Source organism: Ruditapes philippinarum, unplaced genomic scaffold, assembly GCF_026571515.1.
Source record: "Ruditapes philippinarum isolate M1 unplaced genomic scaffold, ASM2657151v2 ctg5812_1_1_1_1, whole genome shotgun sequence".
In the NCBI taxonomy this organism is placed as follows: Eukaryota; Metazoa; Mollusca; class Bivalvia; order Venerida; family Veneridae; genus Ruditapes; species Ruditapes philippinarum.
Window position 1 is genome coordinate 37449 of NW_026861429.1, and position 9362 is coordinate 46810.

Consider the following 9362-nt stretch of genomic DNA (forward strand, 5'->3'; position numbering starts at 1 on the left):
TCATTAGCAAGGTTATGTTCGATATAAACCCATGTTTTCCACTTATGTTCGATTTGCAAACGTCGTTTGAATATGTAAAATGGCCAAACGTCGATTGGTCATTTAACATATATGCAAGCACCCGTTGATGTCTTTTTGAACGCTGAACCATATTTGGCTCAGTCTTCATCATATTAAACAATTTCATTGCAAACTGATTCTAATTGCTCCATTCTGGTCACAAAACCCATGGTTTCCAGATTTGTTGAATCTGTCTTTAGCTCAACCGTTATGTCTTCTTTTGGTTACACACGTGTTACAACAACCAAACTCTCAGATATGGTGTTCTGAAACTGACTGCATGGTTGCTATCGATAGACAGTTTAGAGAAAAGGTTTTATGCAAAACTTCTTACAGCCAGCTGGGGAACTGGTACTCAGATAGAGTACTCCAGTAAATTAAGAAAATTTATGATATGGTGTCGTAAAAAGAATATTGATTCCTATACAGCATCCTTAAAATAGATAAATACAGAAATCCCTAAAGAAAGCCCAACACGGCAAAATTGAAAATGTTGCAGGCTCGGTTTGATTGAGCCTGTTCATGGACGGTACTGGAAAGTGCAAGTTACCGTCCACGCCCCCTAGCACCGGCTTAAGCAGAATTCAACATTTAAACATGAAATAGTAAAATTTTGAATTTAGAAACATCCGCAGATACTTGTGCTGAGTTTTTATCAGATCTGTACAATAAAGGTTAACTGTATGTTATCGCTCTATTTTATCTGCAGTTTTACCTCCAGTAGATCTATAGCACTCCTATTGGTCAACATCCGTTTGTTATCAGATTATTAAGAGTATTCAATTTAAGAACTCCTGTAACCAAGTTGTTGCCTGAATGGGATTTGCCTAAAGTTATTAGTTCGCTACAAATATTTCCTTTTGAGCCTTTGAGAAAAACATCAATTTAATTTTACACATATAAATTTGGTTTTCTTACAGCTATTACGACATTCAGGGGAGCCAGCGACCTTTAAGCGTTAACATTAGAAGGAGCTATTTCTGTGAAGGCAGATGGGCAAACTTTTATCAGACAAGGTTTGGCTAAACAGGATAGACCTGGTCAATCATCAGCAAATATTTTTGTTCCAGCTTTTAAGACCATCCAAGAAGAGCACTTGCTATCTATCTTAAAAGAACTAAATCCTTTAGACGTAAAGATTGAACAAGTTTATTTCTGACAATTAAAGGGGCTACACTGAGGTCTTACAGGTAAGTTGGTGTCCAAAAAAAATGTAAACAAATTTCCTCACTAATCACAATATTATCATTAAAATAACAATAACTTACACTTTAACCAACCCTCTAACATTAATTATGCTAGAAAATGCATTTTCACATTAGCTTTTGATGCAAAAATGAAAGTTAGTTTTCCCAGACATGTACAGAAGTTACCCACAATTCATCGGGTATGACTAAAATATGATAAACAAGATCGACAAGGAAAGGCGGCATAAAATACGCAACGGACATTCTTGGAACAACAGAGTAAACGGGGGTAAAAAAGTCTATTGATTTTTTTTCTCAACACTTTAACTTATCATGTTTACATAATTTGAGTATAACGAAGAAAAACTGTATAAAAGATAATCAAGGTAGCAATTTCGTTGTAAAATCAAAACGCCAGCGAATAGGACATTTTCTAGACAAAACGGAAAGATATTATATACATGTACATTTATTTTCATTGTTTGTTTGTTTGTTTGTTTGGATTTTTACGGCACGTCAACACATAACTGGCCATATCGTGCCGAATGCTATAACAGGCTTAAAATATTATGTAAAACATTGTAAATGACAATAGAAATGAGCCAATTAGATCCTAGAATACAAATTTATCTCTTTTAAATAATCAATTATGTTTTTTGATGAAATTGTATTAAAAAGTTCTTTGAGTGAATTTACAGAATAAAATCTATTACGGGCTTGTGAAAAATCATGACATTCAAGAAGAAAATGCTTGACAGTAAAATTTTCATTACAACCTACACAGAAAGGGGCATTGTCATTTTAGTGTGTCCAATTCGGCATCGAAGAAGAACTGTTTGATCACGGCGGTTTGACAGAGATAGAGATGGTGACATATCAAGAGATGGGTTTATATCGTGAAGTTTATTAAAAACGGCATTGTCCCAATTTGCTTTCCATTCAGATGATACGAGTTTATTTATAGCCGGTCTAAAATCACAAGCAGGTAACAATAAGTCAGTTTTTTGAAAATTTAATGATTGTTTAGCTAAAGCATCTACTTTTTCATTTCCTCGTATTCCTACATGGCTTGGAATCCAATATAATTCAACATATTTTGTTTTTAGTATATCATGAAATCGTAAAAGAAGTTTCTTTACCATGATATTGTCAGATTTTTTATTTTTAATGGATATTAAAACAGAAAGCGAGTCAGAAAATATCACAAATTTATCGTGGGTATGCTGTGCTATGTATGACAATGCTAAATCGATAGCTTTTGCTTCAGCAGTAAAAATTGATGCATTATCTGGTAACCTCATACTAGATGTAAAATTATTTTCAAACACAGCCGCACCTACTTTGCAACCTTCTTTTGAACCGTCCGTATAAATATGTATAAAATCTTCATGTTCTTCCTTAATTGCTAGAAACTTCTCTTTGAAATATTCAGGTGAATTTGATGCCTTTTTTATATTTGACAGGTTAATATTTATTTCCGGGGAATTATAAGTCCAAGGTGGAACATCCTCATCGTCATTTTGAAGGATACGGTCTGGATTAATTTTAAGTTTATCTAAATCATCTTTTAAACGAAGGCCTAATGGTTTAATTTCCTTTACATTTCAGTTTCAATTTCAATATTCTAAGGCAAACATAATGCATCGGTGATATTTATACTATAACGAGCACAGTGTAAAAACACTAATAAATTATTTAACGCTGATTATAACGTATTTAAATGAAATACAGTTAATACTTGTCTCATTTGATTTGATTGTTTTTGGAATGGAGTGGGGCTTACGTCACACAAAACTGTATAGGTCATTTTGGCGACTCTTCAGTTTTACTGGTGGAGTAAGAACTCAGGTGCCCCCTCTGCAAAATTGTTTCTGGCACAAACGGGCATCTGTGTATGTAATGAGTGACGTTTCGTAGGCTATCTTGATAGGATCGTACATACACGTTCCACACACAATTACATCATATTCATACCTTAGGCAAAATTAAATGCACGTTCCACGTTGTAACAAAATGAAACCCCAGAAAAAAACCTATGAACCAGCTTCTAAATGTGACATTTCTATCGTTTTTCCACAAAAAGCACGCCCCCCCCCCCCCAAAAAAAAGGAATGAGTACATCAATGGGCATGCTCTGGAGTGTTGGGAACTATTACCTGCACTCCAGTTACGCACTGTGCATGTATATGAATTTGATTTAACTCTGACACGTTTTTAACAGAAAAGTCTTCAAACTATGACACAATAAATGTTAATGATTCTATTAGAATCTGTTGAGAATTTAATGATTTTTCGGTGAAAACAATATAGTTTACTTGTACTACAGATAAGATTTATATCTTAATATAAGCTTACCTTTGCTTTTTGAGACTTTTGTTTTTGAAAATAATCTAAACGAGTAAATAAACCCTCTTTTATGGGCAAATAATTCATTAAGTAGCATCCCCGATTTCTCTTTCATAAATTGGCTTTAGCAAATTCTTTTCTATTCAGAAATTAAGAACATTCTGTCAGTGACGTGTCTTCTACTTGAAATCTTCCTGATGTGTATTTTTCGGTAACAGGAAGAAAATGACAGTCTGTTCGTATCTTTCGGCATCGTCGGATACCCACGGCCGAACCATTAACATTTATCAGCCGTGGGTTTTTTTGCCGATATTCAGTCGATTAGAGGTGTGTCAAAGGCAGCTCCTTCATTGGCTGCCTCACGATTTCATGAGGCGATTAAAACCAATCAAAACGCTCGTTCTGTACGACGTTTGGTATTACAGACAATATTGCGACGTGAAAAGTTAAAATTAAACGATTTCCAGCAAGAAAGTATACATAATTTACTTTTACAGCGTGATGTTTTGCTTTCTGATTGATATCTGTTTGCAGAAGAACTGATTTGGCGATAGTTTTTGCCATTGATTTTAGCAAGATATGTACAACAGTTTTAACCGTGGGCGCTGCCATTTTGTTTCTTATTGTTTTTTACCTCCGCTGTTGAAGAATATAGATTTGTTAAACGCGATGTCATTGGTAGGTAGATGTTTTACGCACCTGTTGCTGTATATCGACGCAAATCGATTCATTTTACCCACAGTTGATTGCATGTTATGTGACATGTTTATCAATCGTAGGTATCCAACGATGATTTTTCGGTAACAGGAAGAAAATGAGAGTCTGTTCATTTGATCATGACTGTGAAAAATCATGATTTGTGAACCAATTTATCCAGCCGATAAAGATTTTGCAAGCAATCTGGTGGTTTATGTTCAAGTGCTTACACTTAGTATTTAATTCCAAAGATTATTTCTTAAGAGACCTTTAACGTTTGATTACGGTATAATCACTATAACCGAAATACTTAGGAATTAATTTTAATTCCTGTTACTGTGAAATTTTTCGTTCATGTGTTTAAAATACTTAAATAGCTCTATAAATTTTCAAAACGATATCCAGTATTTCCGAAACAATTTGCAAAGGCTTTTAATACACAATCTTATAAATCTTAAAGTATTACGAGAACTACCCACCTTATCTCCAGAACATACATACGAAAAACAAAATAAATCGAAAGGCTGCAAGCTCTGTGGTATTTTCTGATCTTTGCAATCTAAATCGCACTGTATAACTGTATTATTTTCCTATATAAGTTTATTTTTATGTACTTTAATTCTTCTTGCTTGGTACCACAGTTTGATACATATGGAATTTTGCATGACTAAAGTTGCATCAAAAAATCATTTATGTTCATTTTTATGACAGCCACACTTAATCCTTGCATATCGTGGCTATTTCCTAAAAGATGTACTATGCTCAAATTTGATATCAGAAAATATTGATAATTGCTACACAGTCTCTTTGTAAATATGAAATAAACATGTTTTGACTCTACACAAAGTTGATTTGTCATGTTTAAAACTCTACACACTACAGGTCATGACAGTATGAATATATAGTGTCGTTAAAAAAAACTGGCAGTTTTTTTAAGGAAAGCTCAACTTTACCTGTCCTCTAATAGAGAAAATGACTTTCAATGCATAATTCATTTTTTAATTCAAATTAGACATATTCAGAAAGAATGACATAGGTAGTTATTAATTTCTTTGATTAAAATTTTTTACTTAAAGGTGAGCATAGTATATCTTTAACAAAGCAACTTTATAAAATATAATTGCCTCGAATTGGATTTGAACCCCAGAAAAACTAAACGAGCATGTTACCCTTGCACCACGGGGAAGATATACGAATAAGCAAATTCGTTGAATTTATATCCCCCGCCGAGTACTGGTTATTATTAACACAACAACTGAAGACATAAGGCTTTATTTATATATTAATCATGACATAAACATTAATATTCTTTGAACTTGATAAATATTAAGGGAATTACAGAGCCATAACTTTGTGTTAAATAGTAAAATCTGGAAATCAAGGGCCATAAATCTGAGTTATAAGTATCTGACTGGAACAAGGCAACTATATGCACATCTCCTCTAAGTATCGGTATCCCATAAAGTTTCATTGAATTCAAGCCGGTGGTAGCAGAGAAGTAGCGAAGAAACAAATATTTTTCTATATGGATACTGCATAACTAATCAAGGGCCATACCTCTGAGTTGAAGTATCGGGCCGACACAAGCCGACGGTATGTGCATCTCCTCTTGGTATTGAAGGTTCCCATAAAGTTTTGTTGAATTCCAGCCAGTAGTGGCAGAGAATTAGTGCGGAAACGACTTTTACTCTATATGCATACTACATAACTAATCAAGGGCCATAACTCTGAGTTAAAGGGTCTGACCGGAACAAGCCGACGATATGCGCATCTCCTCTTGATATTGATGATTCCCATGAAGTTTCGTTGAATTCCAGCCATTAGTTGCAGAGAACTACTCCGGAAATGATTTTTACTCCATATGCATATTGCATAACTAATCAAGGGCCATAATTCTGAGTTAAAGTGTCTGACCCGAACAAGCTGACGACATGCTCATCTCCTCTTGGTATTGAAGGTTCCCATAAAGTTTGGAGAGAAGCAGCGCGGAAACGATTTTTACTCCATATGCATACTGCATAACTAATCAAGGGCCATCACTCTGACTTAAAGTGTCTGACCGGAACAAGCCGATGATATGCGCATCTCCTCTTGATATTGATGATTCCCATAAAGTTTCGTTAAATTCCAGCCAGTAGTTGCAGAGAACTACTCCGGAAACGAAATTCGGACAGACGGACGGACAGACGGACGAACGGACGGCCAGATGCGCATCTCCTCTTGATATTGATAATTCCCAAAAAGTTTTGTTGAATTCCAGCCAGTAGTTGCAGAGAACTACTCCGGAAACGAAATTCGGACGGACGGATGGATGGACGGACGGAAACGGACGTACGTACAACGACAAAACTATATCCCCCTCCTGATTCCATCGGCGGGGGATAACAATGCCTAAATAAAATCAAGTAATACTAAATTTAGATTTTTCCAATGCATTTCGGGTTTGTAATCCTTATTAATTTCGAGGTTTTTTGTTCATAATAAACCTGTTGTTAACATTGATGTAAATAATTTAACAAAAATCTTCTCGCCAAAACAGACCGACATGCATATATTCCACTACTCGACAGTCAGATTTATTTGTGAAATATGTTCTCGATATCGCTTAAAATAGCATTTTCATTGATTAAAATGATATTCATCCGCGTAATTTGTGAATGTGCATTCATTGACAATTCTACAACCCAAAGCTATATTTAAACTTTGAATGCGTTGTAATTTGTTGGATTCTTATAACAAAATGAAAATATCTTTCTTTTAAATTGCTAGTTTTCAGCTGTTTTAAGAACTGCTTGTTGATAGGTTTGTCGTGAAACGGCTGTATCAGAGATTGAATGTTAGCTTTGTATTTCCTGATCTTCGATCAGAAATACAGAAAGGAATTGTAATATTCAATGAATGCAACACCCACACGACAAAGCATCACAGGACGACAGCTAAATTATCAATGAAAAATTTAATTTCAGGCTTTCAAGTGGTAAATAAAAAGACTAAACAAAAAAAAAAAGAAAAAAGGAAGAAAGAAGAAACAAAATTAGAGAAAAGTACAGGTTTTAGTGCTATAAAGCAAGAAAAGCAGGGTTCTCTTCCTAACTTATTTATGCAATGAAATGCACCCGATCAATAATTAGCCATTGCGGTTTTTGAAACCAGTCACTCGCGTTTTCCAAAATAGTCGGGAAATGAACCTGACCTTTTTAATCAAAATATTTACAAAACTATTAACAATGAGTATGCCATGATAAACAGGCTATAAGGAGTAAAAACAATGGTTAAGATATGCATTGCCCTTTCCCAAGTTTGTATACCGTCTAGGAGTTGGAAGTATTATAAAACATTGTTTAAGCAATGGTTGTTGTATGAGGTGAGGTTAATAATATCTTACTGAATTCTAAAGTTACTTTTACTTACCTGCCCTTCATATTTGTCTTGCAAGTATCATGATTTTGTTTGTTTCGTTTAATTTGAAAGAAAGTTAGGGTTTAAAGAACAACAACTATATAATCAGTTTTAAGTTTGTTTCACTAGTCACGCAATAACCCTGCTGTAGAAGTTTGACTGTGTCGGGGGCTGCGTCCTGTGAATGTTGACGTCGCCTTGCTTGTCTTTATTCCAGTTCTCTTTTTTTACTCTTATAACGCTCTCAATTTCTTTTCCACCGGGAAGCTTTCTTTGGGCTTTCTTTAGGGATTCTGTATTTATCTATTTTAAGATCACATCCGTGTTATTTGTGCCGTGTGGCGGCTGTAAAAAGTCTCCCCGTACATTTAATCATTGATGTTATATTTTCGATCCTTGAAGATCGTTCAGCACGACATCATTGTTGTGCTTGTGGTATTTTTAGTTTCAACTTTTCGTCATTTTCTAGTTGGGTGGTTCCAATATTCCTACTTGAATTCTGTTGAATCACCCTTAGGATATGTTGCCTAGTTTTTAAATTTGTCTTTTGACGTCTTATCTGTGATATGCAGGCTTCATAACCTCTGATCCCCTTTCAAAATTCCATTTTATTTAGTTCCGCCCATTGTTTTCTCGTTTAGGGCACACGCTTGTTATTACTTGGGGACCATATGCCGCTTTTCATGGAATGGCACAGAAGTGTCACATTGAAGGTTCCATGATAACCGCCGTATGAACACATCTGCGGATGTTTCTAAATTCATAATTTCACTATTTCACGTTCAAATTTAGAATTCTGCTAAAGCCGGTGCTAGGGGGCGTGGACGGTGACTTGCACTTTCCAATACCGTCCATGAACAGGATCAATCAAACCGAGTCTGCAACATTTTCAATTTTTGCCGTGTTGGGCTTTCTTTAGGGATTCTGTTTTGTTTGTTTGTTTGGATTTTTACGGCACGTCAACACATAACTGGCCATATCGTGCCGAATGCTATAATAGGCTTAAAATATTATGTAAAACATTGTAAATGACAATAAAAATGAGCCAATTAGATCCTAGAATACGAGCCAATTAGATCCTAGAATACAAGTTCATCTCTTTTAAATAATCAATTATGTTTTTTGATGGAATTGTATTAAAAAGTTCTTTGAGTGAATTTACAGAATAAAATCTATTACGGGCCTGTGAAAAATCATGACATTCAAGAAGAAAATGCTTGACGGTAAAATTTTCATTACAACCTACACAGAAAGGGGCATTGTCATTTGTGAGAAGATAAGAGTGGGTAATTTTAGTGTGTCCAATTCGGCATCGAAGAAGAACTGTTTGATCACGGCGGTTTGACAGAGATAGAGATGGTGACATATCAAGAGATGGGGGATCGTGAAGTTTATTAAAAACGGCATTGTCCCAATTTGCTTTCCATTCAGATGATACGAGTTTATTTATAGCCGGTCTAAAATCACAAGCAGGTAACAATAAGTCAGTTTTTTGAAAATTTAATGATTGTTTAGCTAAAGCATCTACTTTTTCATTTCTTCGTATTCCTACATGGCTTGGAATCCAATATAATTTAACATATTTTGTTTTAAGTATATCATGAAATCGCAAAAGAAGTTTCTTTACCATGATATTGTCAGATTTTTTATTTTTAATGGATATTAAAACAGAAA